The sequence below is a fragment of the Callospermophilus lateralis genome, chromosome 16, assembly GCF_048772815.1.
Source record: "Callospermophilus lateralis isolate mCalLat2 chromosome 16, mCalLat2.hap1, whole genome shotgun sequence".
NCBI classification, from domain to species: domain Eukaryota; kingdom Metazoa; phylum Chordata; class Mammalia; order Rodentia; family Sciuridae; genus Callospermophilus; species Callospermophilus lateralis.
The window spans coordinates 16,511,901-16,539,359 of record NC_135320.1 but is presented as its reverse complement, the minus strand read 5'-3'; the positions used below and the strand labels follow the sequence as shown (position 1 = coordinate 16,539,359).

The window sequence follows — 27,459 nt, the reverse complement described above, 5'->3', positions numbered from 1 at the left end:
AAGACCATATCTCAAACAAATAAACAAACAAAAACCAAAACGAAACAAAACAAGCCTGAGCTTCAGCTTTCTCATGTAAAATGGCAATTTGTTGTGATAGATAAATAAGGTATAAAAGGCACTGAAGAATAGGTTGCTCTGTGTCCGTGGGGATAAGAACAAGGCACAGCTGAAGCTATGGAGCATTTGAAGAATTTAAAATTCCTGTCTGGTGGACCATGCGCCTGATCACAGTGACTAGGGAGGCTCAGGTAGGAGGATCACAAGTTTAAGGGCAACCTCAACAACACAGTGAGACCCTGTCTAATAATAAAGAATAAAAAGGACTGAGGATGTAGCTCAATGGTAAAGTATCCTGGGATTCAATCCATAGTACCAATAGACAAATAAAGAATAGTCATTACTTGGCAACTTCTTTCAAATGTGTGGTAAGAACAAGTAATAAATTTCTAAATCTTAGCCTAATACAAAACACACACCAAGGAAATAAAAGCAGAATGTGACAAATATAACTAATTAATCTTGTTCCAGAGGTTGGCAGTTTTCCCTTCTGGCCCCACTCTCTAATTTCCCTATCTCATTTCAAATTCCTGAGCTTCTATCATGCCACCTCCTATTTCTCTTCTTTCCCATCTTAGTGTATTTTATCTTCTTTTCCTGAATCAGTGGTGTTCTAGCATATTGGACACTGAGTGCAGATTTTTCTTTTAGTAGTAATTTCTTAAAAATTATTTCTGATTGACATGTTAATTGTACATATAAATGGGGTTCAGTATGATGTTTTCACACATACACACAACTATGTACTGATCAAATCCAACATCCCTTTATCGACCCTCTCCACCTTCCCACAACTTCCCCAATCACTATTAATCACAATTCTATTTGGGTGCACTTTTGGAAGTGGTGTACTAGTGATTAAATCCAGGGGTTCTTTATCACTGAACTACATCCCTAGTTCTTTTATTTGTTTTGAATCACAGTCCTGCTAAATTGCTGAGGGCTTGCTAAATTGCTGAGGCTGGCCTTAAACTTATGGCTGAGCTGCCTTAGCCACCTAAGTTGCTGGGATTTCAGACTTTTGCTACTGCACTAGTCTCAAGTTCACTTTTTTTTAGCTGCCCCATATGAGACTGTCTGGTTTACTTCACTTGGCATGTCCTCCAGTTCTATCCATTTTGTTGCAAATGACAGCATATCATTCTTTATAACTACTCTACTATTTATACATACCACATTTTATTTTACCATATACCTGCCCATAAGGGACTATTGTGAATAATAAAATAAGCATGGGTGTGCAGCTATCTGTTTTACCCATGCCATTTCCTTTGGTATATTCCCCAAAGTGGGAAAGCTAGATCATGTGGCAGATCAATTGTCAGCTTTTTGAAAAACTTCCATACTGTTTTCCATAATGACTTTTACATCTCACCTAGAGAGTTTTTTTTAATATTTATTTTTTCTTAGTTTTTGGTGGACACAACATCTTTGTATGTGGTGCTGAGGATCGAACCCGGGCCGCATGCATGCCAGGCGAGTGAGTGCGCTATCGCCTGAGCCACATCCCCAGCCCCTCACCTAGAGTGTTTAAGAGTTCTTTTTCTCTACATCCTCACTAACATTTATTTTTTTATAATAGCCATTTTAAATGGCGTGAGGTTGTATCTCACTAGAGTTGATTTACATTTCCCTGGTAGCAATAATATTTCTCATTTTTCAAGTATATGTTGGCCATTTGTATTTCTTCTTTTAAGAAGTGCCTATTCAGCCAGGAGTGGTGGCACACACCTGTAATCCCAAGCCAGCCTCAGCAACAGCAAGACCCTAAGCAACTCAGTGAGACCCTATCTCTAAAAAGTTAAAAAGTGCCTATTCAGATCATTTGCTCATTTTTTAAATGGGATTACTTGGATTTTTTGAGGTCTTCATATATTCTGGGTATTAACCCAGAGTAGTTGGCAAGTATTTTCATCCATTCTATACATTGTCTCTTCACTGTGATTGCTTTTCTTGGTGTGCAGCTTTTTGTTGAATGTAATCCCACTTATCAATTTTTGCTTGTTTCCTGTGCTTTGGGTGGTCCTATTGTAACATGGACTCTTTAAAATGGGAGATTTAAAAGAGAACCCAGGACTGATTCTGTTTTGCCCCTCTGCCTTGTTCTGGATTATTTCTCCAGTTTATCTCAAGTTCCAGGAACACTGAGCCTTGCAGGCAGATCATCTCATGATGGGACCCCAACTATCCCCTCAAGCAGTTACAATTTCACAGGCAGCATATCCCCAGAGCTGACCTGAGGTAATGATCAACCAGAGGTCAGTTTGACCAAGATTGCTGACTATGCATAATTCTTATCCCCTTCCAGCACTACTGTCTCTTTCCTCTATATAAACCTGGAGCTCTTGTCAGTACCTTCAAAGACAGGATTTAGGACACTAAGCTACATTCCTATTTTTTACTTTTTGTTTTCAGACAGGGCTCTGCTAATTGCTAAGGATGGCCTTGAACTTGCAATCCTCCTGCCTTAGTTTCCAAAATTGCTGGAATTACAGGCCTTTGCTACTGTGCATGGCTCCAGTCTTTTTTTTTTTTTTTCTTTTTTTAGCTGTCACATATGAGACAATATACAATACTCTTTGGAACAGCCACACTGAAATAATTCCTTTCCTACTTTACGACCACTCATCCCTCTGGCTTCTTGAGGTAGCAGGTGGCCAAATCTGGTCTGTTGGGAATCCTGCAATCGCAACCTCCCCAAAATCAGATATGGGGCATGTGCAGCTTTCACTTTTAAAGATATTTACATTTTGTAACACATTTCATACATGTGAACTAAATCTTACACTTACCAAATTGTTCCAGAAAATGGCAAAATGAGATGGCAAAATGTGTCAAAAGCTCACGAATACCTTAAGTACAGGGACAGAATAGGGACTGGTGGGAGAATAGATTTAGGTCGAGTTATAGATTGCACAGCAGAAAGTAAGAGTTCTTACTAAGTAAGAGTAAGAAAATTCTATTTTCTCAGTGATGTCGGAAGTGAGATTACTTACCAAGGAGAGAATTGGGAAGTGTAGAGATTTGAGAATAGTGCAGTTTGATGGGAAAGAGGTTGAAAGAATGGACTACTAAGGAAACAACACAAAATGCTGACGTAGGATTAGAATCCAGGTTTCCAGACATTCAAATCCGTGGTTTTTGTAGTTTTTGCAGTAGTGGGGATTGAACTCAAGGATGTTCTAATACTGAGCTACCTCTTCAGCCCTTAAAAAATTTTACACAGGATTTTCCTAAGTTGCAGAGGTTAGCCTTGAACTTGCAATCTTCCTGCTCTTGTATCTTTGGGTCACTGGGATTACAAGTGTGAGCCACCAAGCACTGTTAGTGCCACTTTAAATAAACCATATTAACAATGAATCACAGGCACAGTGCACATCTTTAATCTTAGCTCTTTGGAAAGCTGAGATAGAACAATCACAAGTTGGAGGGTAGCCTGGGCAACTTAGCAAGTCCCTGTCTCAAAAATCAAAAAGGGCTAGGAATGTAGCTCAGTGGTAGAGGACTGGCCTAGCATGCAGAGGGCTGTGAATCCAATCTCCAGTACTGGGAGGAAAAATGACTACTGGGAAAAGAATATCATACGCATGGACATCAGGTAGGATAGACTAAAACAAAGGGAAGCAAAGTAAAAACTGATGCTACTAAAATAAACAGCAAATTGGGTAAGAATCTTTAATTGTGTACGATAAATAACAGAAGCCATTTTAAGTTACAAATGATGTGATGATACATTTTCAAAGATGTAGTGGTAAAAATGCAGACAATGTACACACAAAGGAAAAAAAAATCACATAACTTTTTATTTTGTATGTATTTAAAAAGCTTTGGTAGGCTTCATTCATACATTTTTATCATATTGCTCTTGTACAAACATTAAAAGGAAAATAAAAGCAATATACATTCAAAGAATGATCAGCAAGTATTTCCTTGAAGAAGTCATAAAGAACCACGGTCAGAGCTGGGTGCAGTGGTGCATGCTTGTAATCTCAGTGACTTGTGAGGCCAAGGCAGGAGGATCCCAAGTTTGAGGCCAGCTCAGCAACTCAGCAAGGCCCTAAGCAACTTAGTGAGATCCTGTCTCAAAAAGATAAAATAAAAAGGGTTAGGGTGTAGCTCAGTGGTTCAGCATCCATGGGTTCAATCAATCCCTGGTACCAAAGACAACAACAAAATATTAGCTTAAAGGAAATACAATAAATTAGTAATAACCTCTCCATACCTCAGTTCTTCACCTGTAAAACTGGAAGAGGCTTACAGAAACTGAGTAGGGTTGTTAGGATAGCAAAACAGGTTTATCACTCTAAAGCCCACATCAGGCATGTAAGACACCATGAAAAGTGTTTTATAAGCTTCAGTAAGGTAGTATTGTTTTTTGTTTTTGTTTTTAATAACTACACCCTCCACTATTGAGATGCAATCAAAATAACAAATTATTTGTTATTTTGAAAAAACAATAGCAAAGAATCTCAAGATCTGGGCCCTGTGTCATTAAATCAAATATCTTTTGAATTATTAGTTGGCAGTAAAATTAACAGTGGGTCAAGACTAGTAAGGGGGCAGGGGTGGGGCGGGGAGAATGGAAAAAAATCAGCTGCAAGCAGCAAGTTATTTTTCTTCTGGTATGTTTCATTACTATAGAGGCCTGTCTGTGTGTACTTGATTAAATGCTAAAAGTATTTTGTAATGTAGACTTCAAAGAAGTTTGTAGTCCAGCAAGCACCTCGATGTCAGTTGGACATCTGTATCTGTATTTCTCCTTAAGAGAAATAGTGTCAGCTCTACTTTGGGAAAAAAATTGTTTTGGGGGATGGATCTGGGGATTGAACCCAGGGACTTTCTCCCACTGAGTTACATCTCTCTAATCCTTTTTTACTTTTGAGACAAGCTGTAACTGAGGCTCTTGCTAAATTGGTAGGCTTCATTCATTCATTTTTTAAAAATATTTTTTAGATGTTGATGGATATTTATTTTATTCATTTATTTATATGGGTGCTGAGAATCAAACCCAGGACCTCACACATGCTGGGCAAGTGCTCTACCACTGAGCCACAACTCCAGCCCCCCATTCATACATTTTTATCATACTGCTCTTGTACAAACATTAAAAGAAAATAAAAGCAAAATACATTCAAAGAATGATCAGCAATATTTCCTTAAAGAAGTCATAAAGAACTAAGGTCAGAGCTGGGTGCAGTAACCGAGTTACTGAGGGTCTTGCTAAGTTGCTCAGGCTGGCCTTGGAGCTTGTCATTCTCCTGCTTCAGCCTAGTGAGTTCTGGGATTACAGGTTTTCAACACCATGTCCAGCTTACTGTGGGACACTTTGCTAAACTCTTAAATAATGAAAAATAGGAACCTAATAAAATCATGCTAAGGAGATATCTCTTTCAACGTGTAAAATGTTTGTAAATGTTTTGTCTCAACCTATTGCATTAAATTTTTTGAAACATTTTCTTGTAGCATTTGAAACAGTGTTGCTCACTAGCTTTTAAAACAGTCATGTATAAATTAACTATCATCATTATCCTTAATATGTATGAGTACCAACAGACCAACTGCGTAGGGCAGCTTTAAGGTACTGTAAATAGTACTGAAAATATTAACTTAATAATCATAGAGCTCACAGCCTCTAAATAGCACATGATCATGTACACCAAATTAGTTCTGATTTTACAAACAAAGTCTGAAACAGTACATCTTGTTAATCCTTTAAAATGCATAATAATTATGATTCATACTTTGAATAAAGCAAAATTACATGACTTGTGATTGCTGCTTTGAATATAACCTGAAAGAAAATGAGTGTAATGACACCAAGTTGTTAGAGAAATATCTAACGCATATGCTAAGTGAAATAAAAAAAAAAATCGAACAGTTGGCAAAATTTAAGAGGTGTATTACAATCTTCCTAATATCCTGAATGTATTTTGGTAAAGGATTAATGCCACATAAACCTGCCTCTAAATTTTGTTGAATGGTCCCTGTACTAGCCTTTACGGTATTTGAAGGCAAGAATTTTCCACAGTAACTTATTTAGTGGCCTTCAATATAAATATTTGCAGTACTTATTACATTCTAGAATTTTGTGGGGGACAGTAACCAGGGATTGAAGCCGTGGGTGCTTGACACATCCCCAGCCCTTTTTCTTTTTTTATTTTATGAAAGAGTCTCATCATGTTGTTTAGAGCCTCCCAATGTTGCTGAAGCTGGCTTTGAACCTGTGATCCTCCTGTCTCAGCCTCTCAAGCCACTGGGATTATAAGCGTGTGGCACCATGCTGGGCTCAACAAATACTTCTGTCAACTGTAGCAAGCTCCCCAAAATGTTCTAGGAATTTAAGTTAATAATGAATCATTTCATCAATGTGGTGGCACATGCCTATAATCCTAGTTACCTGGGGAGGCTGAGGCAGGAGTACTTCATGGCTGCCTAGGCAAGTTAGCAAGAACTTACCTTGTCTCAAAATCAAAACAAAAAGGGCTGGTGATGTAGTTCAGTGGTATTGTGCTTACCTGGCACATGCCTGAGTTCTATCACCAATATTGGGTGTGGGGGAATTACTAATCTTAAATTCTCTTGAATTTAAGGGAGATAAAAATTTTACAGTTGTGTGATATGGAACAGTAGGATTAATGATTACCAGTCTGTTTAGAAGTTGGAAGCTGCCAATGCCCAAGCTGTTTTAAAGGATGACTTAGAAAGTAAGTGGGCAAGAACATTTCCAGGCAGGCAAATTTACATAAGGCATGTATAAAGAAGAGAGATACCAGGAGATAAAATTGTAGAAATGGGCTAGGGCCTAATTATGGAAATTTTCTGTACCACTAAGAGGTTTAAATTGTATCTAGTACCCAAAAGGAAGTGAAGACTGTTAAGAAGGAAAGAGGCAGGGTTACAGTAGTCTTGGATGGAGTAAATAATGGAGACTAATAGGGGGTCAGTACAGGTACAAATTGAGGACCTGAATAAGACGTGGGGCACTGCCAACAAATGCTTATTAATAGAATGTACACCACTGTAGAACCAGGTATTGCAGAAACAGTTCATCTTTTAAAAATAGCTTATAGTCAGCAGTTCAGGCACTCAAAAGATTGCAGGCATGTCAGGGAAAGACAATTCAACACTGAAATTGAGACGTAAAGAAAAAATAGGATTTTAAAGATTTGAATTGATTTGAAGTACTTCGGGTATTTATCAGTGGGCCCTATATAATCCTTCCAGAATCCTCTTAAAGAAATTGCTTCTTTTGCTCTTACTAAAATTATACCAAAATATCTAAAATGACTAATTAGAAGAACACTTATGCAAAGATGCCAAGTGTCTTTTTTCTCATCTCACCCAGCACCTTATCTTTGCATTATTCTCAGTGTGTTACAATTACCTAAGAACTTGGAAGAGAACCAAATAAATGGACAAGGACATAGGAGCACCCAAAAGGGATATAGAACAAAAGGAGATACAGCTTCGAAGGGAAGGGGGAGATATGAGACTGATATAATGGCAAATGACTTAGAAAATTCAAAACAGTTTCAGCACTCTTCATTTAGTTATGTGATGCTCCCTTCCTTGTTTATTGAGGGAGAGGACAGAGGGCATTCAGCAGGCTTGGTATGAAGGAAAATAAACATGGATTTATACTATGGACACATGTACTCACTATTAATAACATATTTCTAGCCTGGTGTGGAGGCACACGTCTGTAATCCCAGCAGCTAGGGAGGCTGAGGCAGAAGGATTGTGAGTTCAAAGCCAGCCTCAGCAACTTAATGAGGCACTAAGTAACTCAGGGAGACCCTGTCTCTAAATAAAATACAAAAAAGGGCTGGGGATGTGGTTCAGTGGTTGAGTGCCCCTGGATTCACTCCCTAGTATCAAAACAAATAAAACAACAACAACATTTCCTTAAGATATTTACACTTATATAAAAGAATCAATATTAACACATTTTATCTCTAGGAAAGAATTTCCGACATATACAACCTAAACATTTACAATGGAGGTGTAAAATAAGGTGTGAATCAGTCATTTCTGGTATTTTATTTAATAGATTGTCATGGGTGTAAGTAAAATTTTCACATCTTAAGTTCGATTGTATTTGTAATGAGGAATGTCACTGATAAACTAAGAGGAAGAACAAGTACCAATATGTTCTTTAGAAGTTTTACATTGTTGTTTTCCCATGGTTGATATATGGCCCAAATCATCCTTATGGAGTATTTTCTATGTGCTAATTACTATGCTGTGACTGATTTCATCAGACTTGCCAGTTTACACCTTTCCCTAAGGCATAATAGCAATTTAATGCTTAATTTTCACTGCTGCTCTATTTTGCTGGAGTGGTGAGATACAATTCCAGCTTTAAAAAACTGAACAAGCAACATGACACGCCAAAGATCATACAGAGATTTGTCTGCAGACAACATTTTTATATGTAGTACTGCAAATTTAAAAACACAGTGGTAAACACAGCCTAGCTTTATTAACTTTCAGACACCTGGTCAGTGTGGTGGGAACTGGGAATCACTAATGCTTACCAGTCAGAGGGTCTCACTATCCACCATAAATGTAAAAGACGGCAAACCTTGCTTAGTTTGGTGTCCTTTTACTGCTAGACAACTCGTAAGTTCTGGTGACATAAAGGTCTGACCTCTGAACTTTTTTACATTAACCAGATATTCCTGGATATTACAGGAATTGTAAAAGTATTATATAATTATTCTACGCTTAACATTCACTCTTCAGATTTTAAAAGCGAGCTCTGTGGGTGGCTTCCAGTCACTGCTTGGGACTGATTATGTTCACAGAGCCAGGATTCCCCTGAAACTCTCTCCCGTCCTTGAGCGTTCTCGTTAACCACTAACCTACTTAAGTACTCAGTACTTACAAAGCTGAAAACCGGTAGTGGTAGCGCTTACAATTCCATTCCAATCGACCTAGCGTTAATTCCCTCTGGGACGTTTTCTTTCAGGTCTGAACAAAAGGATGCCACCGGACCCTTGAGAAGACACTAAGGCACAGTTCCAGCGGTTGGGGGCCCTGGTGGCAGAATTACTCCACAAGGGCACAGACCTCCAGGTAACTCATATTGTCGCCTTTATCCTACCCTAGGGCTATCCTGGAAACAAGACTATGGGGGCCCCCAAACTCTGGGTGGTCTCGCTCCCTGCCCACCATAGGTGAGGGAAATAACTTTTTTTAGCTGGGACTGATCCAAAATTCAGCGGGGGTCTGCCCTAGCTCGGGCCTACTCGCTGTACCAAAGGAAGGTCAAACTCACCTTGGGGAAGTCCGCGCCAGGACGGCGACTAGCACACACCAGCAAAATCTTCCCAGGTCAGGGCAGGACAGCCAAGTTGCCAGGCAAGCCCAACGCCACCGGAGGCGGAGCCGCCCCTTTCCCGGCAGCCTACAGACTTCCGGTCCTGCGCAAACGATAACCTACGCCTCCCGGTGCGCCCCTCCCCCGCAGCTGGCCGTTTCCCGGCGTGCTCCGCGGAGGAAGAGTCGGAGTCGACAATAACAAACCCAGCCGCGGCCGTGTCCGCGGCCCTGCCAAGCCCTCGGCACTGTTTCGGGGTCCTCCGGTTGCCCGGGCCCCTCGGCTCTGACTGGCCGCGGTCCCGCTGATTCCCGGTCCTCTAACCAGAGCCGAGGGGCCTGACTGCGTCCTTTTCCGCCCTGACCCCTCCCTTCTACCAGTAGTTCGGGGCCGCGGCGGCGGCGGCGGCGGCGGGCGGGCGGGCGGGCGCCCGGGACACCGGCGGTTGTGTCGGTTGGCAGTGCCGAATGGGCGGTTGGTAGCCGCCGCTGAGGACTAGGCGGTGGCGGAAGATGGTGCCGGGGGCCGCCGGCTCTGCTGTCGCCGGCGGAGGAGAAGGCGCTGCCGGGTAAGTGTCGCCGCCGCCCGCGTCCCCTTCCCCCATCTGGACACCACTGCCGCTCGGCAGTCCTTGGCAGTGTGGGTCGGGGGCGCTGGGTCTCGGCCGTCCCCCCGCGCAGGTGTGTTCGCCACGGTGCCCGGAGTCCGGCCCCCGCAGGTGTTGCACAGAGGCCGCCTTCCGAGCGCGTCAGCTCTCGGAGACAAAAGCGGTTCGAGTCGATGCTCCACGGGGCCGCGGGGTGTATGGGGCTGCCTGGGTCTTCCTCAGCTAAGGTCCCCAGGGCCACTTCTCGAGAGCGCTGCTGTTCAACACCTGGTGAAATTACGGGAGTGGTCGAGGGCAAGAGAAGCCCGAACCCACCGGGATGCAGCCTCACCCTGGTCACCGTAGCCTGTGCTCAGCTCTAGAGGTGTGTTGGGCTAAAGAAACCGGAGAGTGGGATTGGGTCGAGGCGCAGAAAGGGAGGAACCTAGAGATGAGGTCTTTGTCCGACCCCCTGGAGTGCGAGGATCGGTGTAAAGTTACTCCTAGGAATGACTCAGCCTCCGCCCGCCTCACTGATAGATTTGGGATGGGGTGTGTGTTCGGATTTCACAACTTCTTTGGTAGAAACAAAAATACATTTACTAACAAGAGAAGTGGCAGCTTCTGAGTGGAGTGGCAATAGTTTCTTCCGCCGGCCAGTGGATGTGCTGTGTTTTCTGTTTATGGTTTCGTAATCTAGGCTTCTCCGATGTGACTCCTAAGTGTGGTCATATCATGAAGTGGTATAGGTAGGCCTGGATGCCAAGGAACACTAATGTGCTTACCATTGAAAAAGTCACTACGGGACATGGTAATGTTCTCGTCTGCTATGAACATTAAAAAGCACCCGTTTTACTAACCTTTTTTTAAGTGTAGTTTAGAAGTTTTTGTATTGATGGGGTTTGTGTCATTTACGTGAAGGCTTGGAAAGTTAGCAGTTTTAAAAAGACTTGAGTGTTCAATCAAGAATGTTACTGTACTTTGATAGTTGATAAAAAGATAGTCCTTGCACTTGTGGTCAGATGAGAAGTGAAAGGGAATTCTGAAGGAAGTTGGCTGATTTTATTATTTGGGTTATTGGATCTGTAAGAGGACCATAACTACAAGTGTGAAATACTTTTTGTATTTAGTGTTGTTAACAACGTGGCTTGAATAAACGTATTTTCACAGTAATATGCCTGTCTTTTTTTAACGTTAATGATTGTCTACAAAACACTAGATAGTTTTATTTAATGGATGCTTTAGGTATGTTTGTTGATAAATCTATGATGGATATTTGATATGGGCTTAGGCCATGTTTTATTTATTTTTTTTTCGGGCTGTGTCTTTGTTTATTTATTTAGGTACTGGGGATTAAATCCAGGTGTGCTTTATTACTGAGCTACATCCCAAGCCCTTTTTCTTTTTATTTTGAAACAAGGTCTCACTAAGTTGCTGAAGATGATTTTAGGCTTGAGGCACTGCACCTGGCTTCAGGCTGTGTTTTAAAATCATTTAGTCTTGTTTTAAATCTTTAATGTTAATCAAATTGAATAGTGTTTTTGGGCCTGATCAGGATGTCAGTGAAGACAGTGAAACAGTACTCTTGGCTTTAAAAGTTTTTCTGGGCCTTGCTGACAAACAGCAGGTCAGAATGCATAGCAGATTGACTTTACAAATTAAATTCATGAAGGCCAAAAAGGCAGAGGACACAAGACTTATGTTTTGTTTTGCTTTTTTTTTGAGCAAAGGGGATCCAACCCAGGGCCTCTCACATGCTAGGCATGCACTTTACCACTGAGCCACATCCCAGCCCCAAGACCTCTTTTAAATGCCATAGTGTTAAATTTACATGTAATTTAAGTTTAAAGATTTTTTTATTTGGCTTATAATTTAGGAATTCTCTTTAAATTTTTATTTACATTTAGCATGTATTTGAGGACTGTATGCTTTACTTGGTACACGTATATTACTTGATTATTTTTTTGGTACTGGGGGTTGAACCCAGAGGCACTTTATTTACTACATCCACAGTGTCCCCACCCTTTTAATACTAATATATATATATGGTGAGAGAGGGGGGGGTAGGGATACACCAAGAGCCTTGCTGAATTAGAGGGGCTGGTCTCAAACTTGTGATCCTCCTGTCAGCTGTCTGAGTTGCTGGGATTATTTTAGTTTCTAGAAGAAAGCTAGTAAAATTTTTTTCATTCAGGTAATAATATTCTCTTGCCCCAATTACACTGTTTTGTCAGAAATACTGGCTGAGGAAGCATAAATGAAAATCTAGCAATTCCTTTTTACCAGTATTCATGATCTTCACAAACACTCATGATCCTTTTTGTTATTTACTTACCACAGTGAAGAGACTCAATTATTAACTCTGGAATGTTAGAATTTTTTATGGGCTATGAAACTGCAGCACTGAAACAAGAAGAAGAGTTTTTTAGACGTTGTTCCTTTGAAAAGTAAAATTGGAGTCATGTATAAAAACAACTATGGGCATTATTGGAACATCAAGGAATTTGAGCTTCTGTAGGGTTTAGGAGGAGATTTGGGGGAGGAAAAAGCATAAGGTAACATGGATAAGTCTCTTTGTCTCTATTTAAAAATTCCTAGCTATTTTAGAGTTGTGACTTACACTTATTGTGTACCCACTAGGTACTGCTCCAGAAGATGGGGATGCAGCAGTGAACAAACCCAAATTCTGTCTTCATTAAAAATAAAATGGACAGTACATAATTGCTAAGGAGAAAAGGCAGGGATGGGAGGATTGAGGAATGGATTTGAAACTTTAGATACTATGGCCTGTGAAGGCCTGGGTGACGGGCTTTTGACTAAAGACCCAAGAGAATTAAGGGGGGGTTAGATGCTTGTCCATCTGGGGAAAGGAATATTTTTGACACAAGGAATTGTAAGTGTGAAGGCTCAGGAGATTCAAGGTATATATAAGGAAAAATGAAGAGGTTTCTGAAGATGGACTGGCATGAGTGAGGGACAAGAGTAGAAAAATGGGATTGTACAAATAATTAAGTCACAGTAAGGAAACTGTAATATACTCTACAGGCTGTATGTATAAAGGCACAGAGGTGGGTTCCAGGAAACCCAGCAAGATTTGGAAAGCAGTTAGAATCAAATTCATTCCTTCCTGAAAATTCCTGCAACACACAGCTCCAGTAATGTGCCAGTGGACTAGAGGGACTAGTTGTGTATGTGTATTTATAGGAAATAGTGAATCATTGGAAATTTGTGTAAAATGACAGATGTAGATTGCTTTGAGGTGGTAGGATGGATAGAAGACTAGCAGATTGTGGAGTTCTAGGTTGAAAAGTGTGTACTCACTATCAGATAAAAGAATGTAAAGGTTATTACATTTTTTTGATTCTTCGTATTGGACTTAGGAAACCTGATTTGCCTATAAATTGAACCTCCATTGTCCATGGCCCTGAGACCATGGCCTTTCTTTCCATCTCTCTGTAAAATTAAGGTTCTGATAAATTAGTTTTTGCAAGTACATGAGTACTTGAGTGTTAACAGCATCCTTTCTTTTATTGGTTAGTGTTTGCTTTCACAGCTATTCAGTGAGTGCCCTAAGGATTGTGGAATAACAATTTTTCCCTTCATCCATGATTTTGCTTTTCAAATTTTTATGCTTTATTGGTTTATAATTATGCTGATATGGAAATAATTGATCTATTTGTTTTGTTACTGACTCAATTATCCAGATAGTCTTTCTCTTCATATTCTACACCTAACAGTTGGTCAGTAACTGTCCAGCACATCTGTTGAAAGTTTAATTCAGTACCATACTACTTATCTCCATGGCCTTTGGTAACTGTTTTACTGAAGATGACAGATTTGCATATGCTTCTTTTTTGCAGAGTGGGGGTGATGCTGGGGATTTAACCCAGGGGCACTCAACCCCTGAGCCACATCTCCAGCCCTTTTTATTTGTTTCAAAACAGGATATCACTAGGTTTCTAAGGGTCTCAATAAGTTGCTGAGGCTGGTCTTGAACTTGGAATCCTCCTGCCTCAGCCTCCTGAGTTGCTGAGATTACAGGTGTGCACCACTGCACCCAGTAGCACATGCTTTTTTGATATTGCTGTTTACAGGTAGTCTCGGTTTAATACAAGCTAATTTTAATATTTGTCATAGGTAATGTAAAAAACTTTTACTTTTAAAATATATATTAAAAAACATGCAACCAGATTATTTTCACTCAAGTCATGCATTTTATCTTTTTTTTTTTTAATGAATGATAGGACACAAATGGATGATGTGTTTGTACTGATGCAGATAGATTTATATGATTCAAGCATGGTACATTGATTCATGTATAGCACCATCTCATTTTTATAAAACCAAATAAATCTGTATCTCTATGTCTCCTATATACTTAGGGAATAAGTCTGGGATATAAACTCTAAACTTTTTCATTTTTGTTGTTAAATACATTTTTGGTCTGCCATTTTTGCTTTCCTGTTTGCTGTCTTTGGGCACTAACTTTCAAATGCTACCTTCTAATTTGGTGCTTTCCTTACATGAGGCAGCTTGGCTACTTGCAGACATACATTTGGGAGACCCTAGACCTTTATGAAGATAGTTTTCTTTTGGAGAATGTGAGGAAGATGTATGATTTATTCTTCTTGCCTTTTTTCTCCTCTTTTCCCCTTGGCAGAGAAAAGATAGTATCAGATGGGAATACATCTTTTTTGGAGAGGCTAGTGCCCAGTTTTCAGTCCTTGGGCAACCTAGTCACTCCATTTGTAGAAACATTATTTTCATTGCTTCTGTAACTGGTAAACCCTCAGTTACATCGAATTGCTAAGAATTGCAGTTCGCAGAGTTAGGACACTGGCAAAATTATTCTGATTTATCTTTTCTTTATAAAGCATTTAGTTTGCCTTATCTGATAACATCCACATCTCATGTGTTCTATTCAGCTTGAAAGCAGCTTTAAAGTATTTTTAGTCCTAGCCCCTGGTACAATATCTGGCATACTTAGAAACTCCCAAATTATTGGGTGAATAATGAATGAATGTTTAGTATTGAAGGTCAGAATTCATCTTCACAGTTTTCTCCTTTTCATCTCTTCATATAAAGGTGCTAATTCTAAGTTTTGACTACATTAAACTTGCAGTGGGCTTGAATAATTGGCTAGTCATCATGGTTGTAATCTCAAAATATTAATCTCCAGTTGTTAAATTGGATGGACAGTGTTTTATGAGATGCCTTCTGCTTCTTTTATGTATGGGCATATAAGTTCAGTTGTTACTCTGACACATCTGGAAATAAATGTAGTAGAGCCCATACTTTTTTAAATATCCCTTCCCTTTTTCCTCTTACTTAGAGCCAAGGGGAAGGATTTCAGAAGAACAAATTGTCCTTTCATGATGTGATTTTTTTTTTAAACCTACATAATTCATACTACATTATATATACCTAGTTAGGAGCTCTGTAAATTGAGAAGAGGGAAAAATAACACCTTGAGTCACTTGTGACCAGGTAACACCAGAAATTGTAATAGAACTTTAAATTTTAGAAAAACAGATATGGGAATTTTACCTGGAGGAATATGTAGAGTGAAAATAGGTTTCATGTACAGACTACTTGTAGAGAGATGGGTAATTAGGAAGCTATTGAATGCTGAAGTTTAACTAGACCCATAATTGCCATTATTTTTGAAATTTTTAGTATTTTCCTGGCACTGAGTCTGAAGTACATTATTCCTATCTCACCTAATCTATAAAAGGTATGCTTTTAGTTTATAGATCATATTGATATGCAGACACTGGATGGATTGATTTAAATACAGATAAATTTTATTCCAAAGACTACTACCATTTGTAAGTTACTTAAGCCTATATCAGAGTTGATATTTTCACATACTTAAAGGGGTTGGCAGATAATGAAATTAAATGAAATCATCTGGGTACTGAGCCAGAGGTCACAGGAAAGGTAGCTGCAAATAAACCACAGCATGTTGGGCCATTTGTACCTTTCTGTAGGCAGTTGGAAGGCTCTCTAGGGAAGACAGCTGAGGAGGGAAGCAGCCTGACTATAATAGATTTATATGATTGATTGTAGTACTGTGGATTGAACCCCCAGTGGTGCTTTACCACCGAGCTATGTTCGAGATCTTCTAAGTTGCCCAGGTTGGCCTTGAACTTGCAATCATAATGCCTGAGCTTCCAGAGACACCTCCTAAGACATTGGGATCACTGGTTTGTCCCTGGCTTGATTTCAGTTTCACTTTCAACATTATTATTTTTCTCCTTCAGTGCTGAAAATTGAATCCAGGGATGCTCTTACTACTGAGCTACATCCCCAGCCCTGAGGATAGGGATTTAAAAGGCAGACAGAATTTGCAGGCTTACTACTTTAGTTAAGGGTATGACATGGGAAAACAAGGGTTTAGTTATAAAGGAAAAAATACATAGGATTTAGACAGAAAAAGTTGAGGGTAGCAGAATGATAGTTTTGTGTACAATGAAGTTCGGGAATAATTTTAAACAAAAAGCACTGAATTGAAATCTAGGCATGTTGGGTTGGGAGTATAGCTTCTACTTAGCATGCTGTGTTCAGTTCAGCATCAAGGTGTGGCATAAGTTTAGATACATTGTTAGAGTTAGTTATAGGATTTATAATTGGAAATATTTCACATCAGGTAGTGCTAGTCCTGACCTCGTGACAAGAATTCTGGATTCATTAATGACATTAGCTGATGCTTGTATTACACATTATAATTTGCCCAACTCATATATGTGAACATTATTCCTTAAAGCCTCAAAAATCATCCTAAGATAAGTAATTTTTGCGGGGGAGGGAAGCATGTCCTCAGGGGTTGAACCCATGGCCATTTAACCATTGAGCCACATCTCCAGCCCTTTTGGAAATAGTCTTGCCAAGTTGCTTAGGGCCTCACTAAGTTTCTGGCCTTGAACCTGATCATCCTGCCTCAGCCTTTTCAGCCCCTGGAATTACAGGTTTGTGCACCCTGCCCTCTAAGATAAGTCATTTCTTTCTTTTTGTAATTAAATAAAAACTTGTTAGATGGATTCAATCAAAGGTACATAATTAGTAGGAGTACTACTTCAGTGTAGGTCTTGTGATGCCACATCTCAATTCTTTTCACAATTCTAGTCTCTCTCTTTTTATATAATTAGTGGAATGATCAAGAATTTAGAATGGTGTGGGGCAGAACTCCACTGGGATCTCGCATTGAATGCTGAAATGAGGAAAACTGGTTGGGAACTTTGTCTTGCACTCTTAGTTCTAGGACAAAAAGTGAAGGTTACTGTGTAATGCATAGAGTATTCTTTTTCTTTTTAAAAATAGAAATAAGTTTTATTCTATTGATTATAAATGTGATTTTTTTTTTCATAAAAAGAAAGAAAGAAAGAAATTGGAGAAAGGCCTAGAGATATAGCCAGTGTTGAAAAGATTTGTGGTAAATAGTTCCAGTTTTTTTTTTTTTTTGGAGGTGTGTGTCCAGGAATTGAACCCAAGGTGCAGGGCATTTAAACACTGAGCCACATCCCCAGCACCCTGCCCCTGTTTTTTTTTTTTTTTTTTTTTTTTTGGTACTGGGGAATGAACCAAGGGACACCCAATCACTGAGCCACACCCCCAACCCTTTTCTGCATTTTATTTAGAGACAGTATCTCATTGAGTTGCTTAGAGCCTCCCTAAATTGCTAAGACTTTGAATTCACAATTCTTCTGCCTCAGCCTCCGGAGTTGGGATTACTGGTGTGTGCTACTACACCTGGCTAAATAGTTGCAGACTTTTTGGTGTGTGGGGTTGGTACTGGGGATTGAACTCGGGGACACTCGACCACTATACACATTCCCAGACCTATTTTGTATTTTATTTAGAGACAGGGGCTCAGTGACTTGTTTAGTGCCTCGCTGAGGCCGAGTCTGGCTTTGAACTGTGATCCTTCCATCTCAGCTTTCTATGGGACTACAGGCATGTACCACTGCACCAGGCTAGTTGCAGACTTTTTTAATGCTGTATACAAACACACACACACTCCTTTGCATTAATTATAAAATAAAAATAAAATTCACAATCTGAAATCATGTGATGAGTCATAATTTATGTAAACCACGCTTTAATGGTAGTCCGTTTCCTAATTTTTTATTGTTGATAATAATGGTGTAAGAAAACCGATGGGTTTATATACCTTTGTACACTTGTCTTATTTACTTCCAGTGTATTTACACAGAATTTCCAGTTTGTACATTTTTGATACACATTGCTGATTAGATTTCCTCAGAAGTTACACAGATTTATATTCTTGTCAGAGATGTGCACGTGTTCTGTCACTGTTATCTTGTCAACACTTAGTAGCATTTTAATCAATATTGATATTACAAAGGATAAAAAATGGTATACTGTGTAACTTTATTCTCATTTTTAAGTAAGCATGTACAGTATATTTTTCCCCATGTTATGAGTAGCCACTGGTCATAATACTATTGCTTGAAAAATTCACTCTTTTACTCTTTTGAAAATTTTACCTTTATTGTATATTTCTGTGTGTGCATCTAAACATTTAACTGGATCTGTTCTGTTTGGTATGTTATCTATCACAATCTCACAAAGTTAATTGCTGTGAGTTTAAGAATATAATAGATGTATTTTGACAGTTCTCTCTTGTGATGTCCCAATACAGTTTATATAGTAGACACTTAATATAATTGTTCCTAAATGAACAGACACTAAGGACAGTGGGCAGCAGGCCAAGTATTATGTGATTTAATTTTATAAAAATTAGAAAAAAATTTTATATAAAATCAGCATGATTTCAGATTTTGGGAAGTGTTGGTGAAAAGTAATTCAGCTGACCCTCCATACCCATGGGTTTGAAATCGACAGATTTAACTAACCTTGGATTGAAAATACTTAAAAAATATTGTTTGTACTAAACGTGCAAACTTTTCTAGCCATCAACAATTCAGTGTAACAACTATTTACACTGTGGTAAGTATCATAATCTAGAGATAAAGTTTTTAGGAAGCTGTGTGTACATTACATGAAATATTACACCTCCTCCCCCTTTTTTTTTTTTTGTAAGGGACTTTCTGCGGATTTTGGTATCTGGAGAATCCTGAGACTAGCTCCTGTGGAATATCGGATGACTGAATATATAATACTTAACTACTAGTTTTGTATATTTTTGAGTTTTAATTTTTTTATTCCTTCATCTAAAGTTGATTTTATGCTAATACCTGATAATTATGTACAGTAAATTACTTCTAGATCATGTAGATTTAACCCACTTATGGAATTTAATGGATTTTACTTAATGAAAATGTGCATAATGAACAATCCCAAAGTTACAAGTTTATAAGAGGATTAACTTTTTAATCAGTGTTTTCTTAAAAAGAAGCCAGTTTGGGGGGGGTGGGGTCAAGAAGCCAGTGGTTTAAACTTATCCTCTTAAGTTTTAGTGATGTGTGATGATTAGTGAGGGAAAATTGTTTTTCTAATTGGATCTTGATTTCACAAATCCCTTTTTTTTTAAATGTTACCTTCTTTATTTAAATTTTTGTCCATTCCTTCTTTTTCGGGGGTGGGTAGGTACCAGGGATTGAACTCAGGGGCACTTGACCACTGAGCTACATCCCCAGCCCTATTTTCTATTTTATTTAGAGAGAGGGTCTTATTGAGTTGCTTAGCGCCTCACTTTTTTGCTGAGGCTGGCTTTGAACTTGCAGTCCTCCTGACTCAGCCTCCCAAGCTGCTGGGATGACAGATGTGCACCACCGGCCTGGCCATTCCTTCTTAATAAAACTTTGGTATACCGTCCTTCATAATATTTAATATTACACTATGTTATGGTGTTCATTTTTTGCAATGAGATTTTGGAAGGTGACTATACATTAGTACTGGTTTAGCGTATAATCTTATTGTATGGCATTTTTGGAACATTGGAGGACTCATCTAGTTCACCTCATGCCTTTTTTGGATGGAGAAACAGATATGGAGAAATCAAGTTATTTGCCGTCAGGGTCATGGGAGTAAAGCTCTTAAACCAGGACCCAAACCCTTCTGCCTGAGTATCTTTTATTTTAGGGTAACCAGATATGTGCTTGGTTATATATATTCTATTTTGCTGAGCCATTAACAGTTAAATTCCCTCTAAAAAGGAGGGAATTCAGCTTTGTTGGATCATCTTTTAATAACTACTGTGGATTCTCTTTGATCCACTGGCTTTCTAATTTCTGTTTGGATTCTTGTTTTAGTTCTTATCCATAGTGTTTGCCTCAAACATTTATTTATTTTCCACCATTTCTAGGTATTATGTTATATACTGTGATATTTAAAGAAAGGTGTAAGGTATGACCGTGTTTCCTGCAACCATTTACAATCAGCTTGGACGTTATAAGGTATTAGGCTAGTGGCACAAAAGGTGTTGCAGGGCCATCATTTATGTTAGAATTTGAAGCTGGGCTTTAAGTGCCTAAGGAACAGACCATTCACAGCCAGGGGACTGTGAAAGATGTGGAATGACATGAGTAAAGGCATGGAAAATCAAGGTTTATTCTTCTCATGTCAAGAGATCATTTTAAATGGTGTGGTGCTCCATGTAATGAGCCATAAAAAGGTAATGGTGGAATGTCAGTCTAAAGAGTGTTTGAATAGATGTTCTGAAGCACTTTAGTTTGGGGAGAAGTGAAGGGGCATCCAAATAGGACCTAAGTTTGTTTTGTTGGTGTTGTCCTCTAGATGGATGTCAAATGGGGTCTGCAAGTAGAAGCAGCTCAGGTAATTGTCAGAACTCCCAGGTATGTAGTACTAAGCAATGACTTGATAACTTCATGGTAATAAAGTATAATAGAGGGTTCATAAAATTCAGGATCGTTAGTGGTGGAACCAAGCAGAATTTATTCATATAACGATATTAAGCCAAGTAGGTTACTTTTTTTTTTTTAATGTAAGATCCTGGGGGACCACATTGTCTAATAAATAAACTGCCAGAGATTAGCTAATTAAATGGATCTTTCTCAGTTATTTTTTTGCAGTGCTTGGCATTGAATTCATGGCCTCCCATATGGTAGGCAAATAAGTGTTGTACCCCACTTACCTTTTTTTTTTTTAAACTCAGCTTTTTTTTTTTTTTATGTAGAGATTGCTAATACTATCCAAGAGTGCAGTTGTCTATTCATTCAACAGATGCTTTTGAGAACTTGGTATTATGTGACAGTTAACTTCCTGTCCCTAAACATTTTTGGATTATTTACAGAAAAGTTTGGTTTGTGCTAAATAATCTCTATTACATGAAATACTTTACTTGTTTTCTACATTACTTATATGAGGTAGGTTTTATAGCATTCCCATTTATAGATTAAGGAATAGAAATTTAAATCAGTATGTACTAATGAGGAAGGTTGTCATCCCCTTTCTCCAAATAATAAAGTCAAGTAAGTTATGGACTAGCTGAGGAAGGTGAAGATCAATAAATTTTATAGCTTTGACTTAGATTATACAGAATTGGCCTTTATGAAGGTCTTATGATTTTTTTTGGTGTGTGTTTGGTTATAAGGATGGAATCCAAGGTATTGCTCATGCTCAGCAAGCACTCTGACATTGGGCCACATCCCCAACCCAACATTTCTTTTAGTAGGAGAATTTAAATCAGCATGGATAAACGTATTCAGTGAAACCTGTAGGTTTTTATTTTACATACACAAAATTTATATTTCCATTCCCCTTCCTTTATTGCATATAATCTGTGAAATATGAAAAAACAACTCATAAAACCTTGCTTCTAAGCTATGGTGTGACTACCTAAAAATTAGTATTTTGGAGTGAAATAACAGGTTGAGATAGTTTTCGTTTTGTCTTCTTTTGTGTTTTTTGGTGTTGGGGGTTGAACCCAGGGCCTTGCATATGATAACAAAGCTCTCTACCACTGAACTACATCCCAGCCCAGAAATAGTTTTTGTAAAGAAGACTGTAGGAGTCTGAGAGCTAAGGTAAAGAGAGTACTTGCATTGCAGTTAGGCAGCTTTATGAAGACATTCAGGTGATGGAAAAGTGGTGTCTATGGGAGCAGAAGGTGGGCTAAATAAGATTGTACAGGGAACTAAGTATGTATAATCTAGTGGGTTCAATCCTTAGTACTGTTAAAAAATAAAATACAGATCTTCAACACAGAGAATGAGTTTTGTGTTTCTGTAAATATGTGGCTGGAGTGCCTTATATATACAGTTTACCTTATAGAATCTAAAGTATGTAGGCCCATTGTGTATCATCTCAGTCAGCTATCCTCTTAATGCGAGGATTGGTCCAGGGAAACTTAGGTAAATATTTCATTTTTTTCATTAATTTTAAGAGTTTTTGTTGAACAATAAGGCTGAATGGTTAGTCTGAAAATTAGAATCTCGAATATCCTTTATATTGGTTAGGTATTGGAACACAATGGAAGTTGTGATCTATATATTTCTGTATATGCTTACTTTTAGAAAGCTGTGATTTTTAAATATATGTTTTCATACTTCCTTTTCTTTTTCTTTTTCTTTTTCTTTTGTTTTATTCTTTTTTGATACTGGAGATTGAAGATACTTTACCAACTGATCTCCATCCCCAGCCTATTTACTTGTCTATTTATTTTCAGTTAGGGTCTCACTGATTTGATAAGGGTCTTGATCAGTTGCTGAGGTTGGTCTCAAATTTATGATTCTTCTGCCTCAGCCTCCTGAGGGATGACAAGTGTGTACCACTGTGCCTTACTATATTATATTTTCAAATATTGATGTTCATTTATTCATCTTTATTTAGTAAAGTATATTTAGTATTTTTGCCTTGCAATGAAAACAGGGTGGTCATGTACATCATGCAGTATTATCATTTTTTGCATATTCTCATTCATGATTTGGGGGCAAATAGCATGGTGAGAAATGATATGATATGCTTAGTGCATGTTAATGATTGTTTTTGAGATATTATGGCAAGGAATTTTATAACCTGGTCTTACAGACATGAAAGACTACTTTTAGAGTATTCTATCCATTAACATGAGAAAGGATAATCTATAGGTTTGGGGGGGAAATTCAATTTTTGTCCAGTATGAATAATGGAAGGGGGCTATACATTATTTATGTTTTTGTTCTTGACTAGGTACAGTGCTAGTAGGGTAGGTATCAGTAGATGCACTTTTTTATAACAGTCTTTTATAAAATGGACTCCCTTTTGTGAAATAGCTTCTTTGGCATTGTCAAGCAATCTGAAAAGTCAGTTTATTGATCAAACCTTGATATGACTTTGTCCCCTAAGTGTGGGGAACCTCTGGAATTGTTCTTTAAGTTTTGTTTTTATATTTTTATAATTATTTCTTCCTATAGACACTAAAAATGGGCAAGAGAAAAATGAGTCATGAACCTATGATTTTGTTTTAGTAGTTACCTCATGGCAGTCTTATTTATTAATTCATTCCTTCATTCATTTGTTTTACTTTAGTGGAGGTTTAACTCAGGGGGGCTCTTCATCTACATCTACTACATCTCCAATCCTTTTTATTTTTTATTTAAGACAGGTTCTTGCTAAGTTGCCAAAGCTGGCCTTAAGCAAGATTCTCCTGCCTCAGCCTCCCAGGTAGCTGGGATAACAGGTATGTAGCATGCTAGATTCAGTCTTCTTTTAACTATATTTCCAATCACCTCCCTTTCTTTTATTATTTTGGTTCTATAATGTTTTGTTGTTAGTACTGGTAATGGGGATTGAAATCAGTGCCTTGCCTATTTCAGGCAAGCACTTTCCCATTGAGCTACATCTCCAGCCCTTTTTTATTTTTTGAGGCAGGATCTCCACAAGTTGCTTAGGTTATCACTAAATTGCTGAGGCTGGACTCAAACTTGTGATCCTCTTGCCTCATCCTCCTGAGTTGCGGGAATTATAGGCATGCACCCACCAAACCTGACCCCACCCAGTTCTTTTTATTTTTTGAGACAGAGTCTAGCTAATTTGCTGAGACTGGCCTTGAATTTGCAATCCTTCTATCTTAACCCCTCAGTCACTGGGATTACAGGCGTGGACTACTTTGCCTGATTTGTCGTGTAAATTTTGAGGCTAGATATCCCTGCAATAGCTTTGTAAAGAAAATGTTATTTCTACTTTTGAGAAGAAGGTTGATTTTAAGAATGTTTCTTTTCTCAAATCACCAGCTGCTAAGAGGCAGAATAAGGACTTCAGCCAGATCTTTTTTTCCCCCACTTCCCAGAGACAGATTTATTTAGTAAAGTATTCAGGGAGAGAATACTTTCTAGAGAAAATTTGGGCTATCTCAAGGGAAAAACGTCTCTTGGGGAAAAGTCAGAAACACACATTCAGGGGAGAATGCCTGCTGTCTTGAGTGAGGGGGTAAAGCTAGGAATATACCTCAAGGGAGAATATAGCTCCCCCCCCCCCCAGGGGGAGAGAACCACACCTTGGTATGTGGTGTTAATATTTATAGAGAGACAATGCTGGGGGCTGGGCTAGAGATGGAGTCCGTGTGGAGTTAAACATTATGCAGTTTTCCCTGTGCTTAGAAATTGCCCTCATGTTACTTTTTTGCAGGCAAAGGATGGTCAAGTACCCAGGCTAAGAATACTACCTGGGTTTCCTTGGAATTCAAAGTGAACCAGATATTTTAAGCTTAATTTAAAGTCAATTGTTTTTACTTCTGTTTAAGACAGATTATAACCCAAGGAAGTGTTGTATTCTGGCAGTAGCTCAATGTTTTCCTAAATTATTACTAACCCAGTACTGAGAGGTACTTATGAACATTTCTGCATATTTTTCCTCTAATCATTTTTCTCCACACTCTTTTTACACATTTGTGATCATATTGTATGTATTATTCTTACTTAGCATTGTATTCCTTATTAAAAATGGTTCCATAGTGGGGTTTTTATTATGTGTTTTACTTAGTTGTACATGACAGCAGAAATGCATTTCCATTCATTGTACACAAATGGAGAGCAACATTTCAGTTCTCTAGTTTACATGTTGTAGAGAGACACCATTCATGCAGTCGGACCTAGGGTAATGATGTCCATCTCATTCCACCTTCTTTCCTACCCCCATAACCCTTCCCACCCTTCCTTTTGCCCAATCTAAAGTTCCTCCATTCTTCCCATGCCCTTCCATAATGTTTAAAATCCAGTTTTTCAGTATGAATAAAAGAATGAATAGTCAAAAATTAATTAGTAAATTGGGCTCAGTGACCCATGCCTGTAATCCCAGTGACTCTGGAGGTTAAGTCAAGAGCATTACAAGTTTGAGACCAAACTCAGCAACTTAAGGGGTGGCCCTAGGTGAAAATGAAAGGGGCTGGAGATATATAGCTCAGTGGGTAAACACCCCTGGATTCAATCCCCAGATTCCCCCAATATATATATATATAAACATGTAGTGAAGTATCTTCTGTATATTTTAACTGTGTTTCAAAATAATTATGGTGGGTTTTTATGGTATAGTTCTTGGATTACTGGAGATGTGAATTTGTAAAACCTTTGCTTACCTATCACCATGAATACTCTTTGCTTTCTAGAAAAGTCTTAATTATTTATAGCACATTCTCACCTAAAAGAAGTATGTTGAATATTATTAAAATAATATGAGGATTTTTATATTTTTCTGTTATGGAAATTTATAGACATAAAGTAGAGGGAATATTAAAACAAACTAATAAACCCATCTTCACTTGCCATGGAGTATAGTTCAACATTTTGTAGATCCTGCCCCTTCTCCATTTCAGGGATTGAGCCCAGGGGGCTCTCTACCACTGAACTACATCCCAGGCACTTTTTATTTCTTGTTTTGAGATAGGGTCTCAGTATCTCAAACTTGAGGATGGCCTCAAACTTGCAGTCCTCCTGCTTCAGCCTCACGAACCACTGGGATTACCGGCGAGGCACTGGGATTGCAAGTTTTCACCATTGCATGGATCCTGCTGATTATATTATCTATCACCCAATTTATTTTATTCTTCCCTCCAGTCTTCCTTTTTTAGTTGTTTTTCTTGGGCTAATTTAAAACAAGTACCAGGCATCATTTTACACATTAGACCCAAACAAAAATAATTCGTTATAACTTAAAATTTAGTTCATATTAGGATTATCACATTTATTTCTGTGTTTTTTGTAGTAGCTTTGAAGACATGTATATGTTTAATAAACCAGGTCATTATTCTGTCCATTGCTCATAATTCCCTATTTTGCTTTTTTTTTTGGACCAAGGATTAAACCCAGGAGTGCTTATCTACTGAGCCACATCTCCAGCCCGTTTTGGGATAAGGTCTTACTAAGTTGCTTAGAGCCTAGCTAAGTAGCTGAGGTGGCCTTGAATTTGGTGATTCTTTTGCCTCAGCCTCTGGAGTTGCTGGAATTATAGGCGTCTGCCACCACATCTGGCACTAATTTTTTTTCTTATAATATTGATAAGTTTTCCTCTGTACTCTAAATTTTCTGTAAACTGGAAACTTTGGATAAATTTAGAGGTTTGAATAATTGGGGTGGAGGGGAGCAGATGGACTATGTCCAGTTGAATCACTTAAGGAGATAATTGTCAGAGTGCCTTACTTAGAGTGGAGACAAGTGATCAGTTTGTGCACATGTTAGCCTAATTTATTTGTTATAAATGTATCTGGTATCTTTCTCCTAAATCTTTTAACATTTACTAATGCCTAGATCCATTATTTCATTGCAAATGATCATCTTCTGTATTTCATCTAAACTGTTAGCTGGAATTTTTCAAATATAAATGTACTTTTTCTCAATGATTTGGTTATCCTGAAGTACATTTCCCTGTAAGGAAGACAAAATAAGTGCTTAGTTTCTTGCCTTTTTCCCCAGGTTTTATAATAGATTCTAAACCTAGCTCACTGAGGCGTTTTTTTTGTTGTTGTTGTTTTGAGTACTATTATGAACACATGAATTTTTATCATCGGAAGCTAGGATGCTATTCAGTTATTTGTAATTGTTCCAAAGGTTCCTTTTAGAAACCACAATATGGGTATTCAGTGATTTGATAGTCTCCACAAGACTACCCTCATTTAGACAAGCTAGGTCCTCATGACCAGCCTCATGTGGGAGAATTCCTCAGGTTGGAGAATTACGGTTAATAAGAAACAGCTCACAGAATTTAGGAAAACACTACTTAAAATTAAAAGTTTTGCCAGGTGTGATGGCACACACCTATAATCCCAATAGCTCAGGAGGCTAAGGCAGGAGGATTGCAGTTTCAAGGCCAGCCTCAGCAATTTAGCAAGGTCCTAAGCAATTTAGCAAGACCCTGTCTCAAAATCAAACATAAAAAGGGGTGGGGATGTGACTCAGTGATTAAGCACCCAGTAACCAGTGATTCAATCCCCAATAACCTTCCCCCCACAAATTATTATAACAAAAGAGTAGAAGTTAAAGACAGGTGAAATAAGATACGCAGAGGGCAGAATCTGGAAGGAGTCCAAACTGAGACCTTCTGGTTATCTTTTTTGTTGGAGTCACAAATAGTGTAA

At 38.5% G+C, this 27,459-nt stretch overlaps 1 protein-coding gene and 1 long non-coding RNA gene across 5 annotated transcripts in view; one reads left to right on the top strand and one right to left on the bottom strand.

Moving 5' to 3' along the window:
- Window positions 1-3,840: 3,840 nt before the first annotated feature.
- On the bottom strand, window positions 3,841-9,495 carry LOC143382225 (uncharacterized). The gene is made up of 2 exons (XR_013088942.1): window positions 9,341-9,495; window positions 3,841-4,137 (listed from the first exon to the last, which is right to left on the bottom strand). It is a non-coding gene; the product is annotated as an uncharacterized LOC143382225 (long non-coding RNA).
- Rb1cc1 (RB1 inducible coiled-coil 1) overlaps window positions 9,116-27,459 on the top strand; it is a 74,173-nt gene continuing 55,829 nt past the window's right edge. For 2 of the 4 annotated variants that reach the window (XM_076836237.1, XM_076836233.1), the window contains exon 1: window positions 9,789-9,950. The gene's annotated coding sequence lies outside the window, so the exon portion shown is untranslated. Of the gene's footprint in view, window positions 9,139-9,788; window positions 9,951-23,549; window positions 23,572-27,459 lie in introns of those variants that run through there. The other 2 variants (XM_076836236.1, XM_076836235.1) reach the window with 2 other exon arrangements.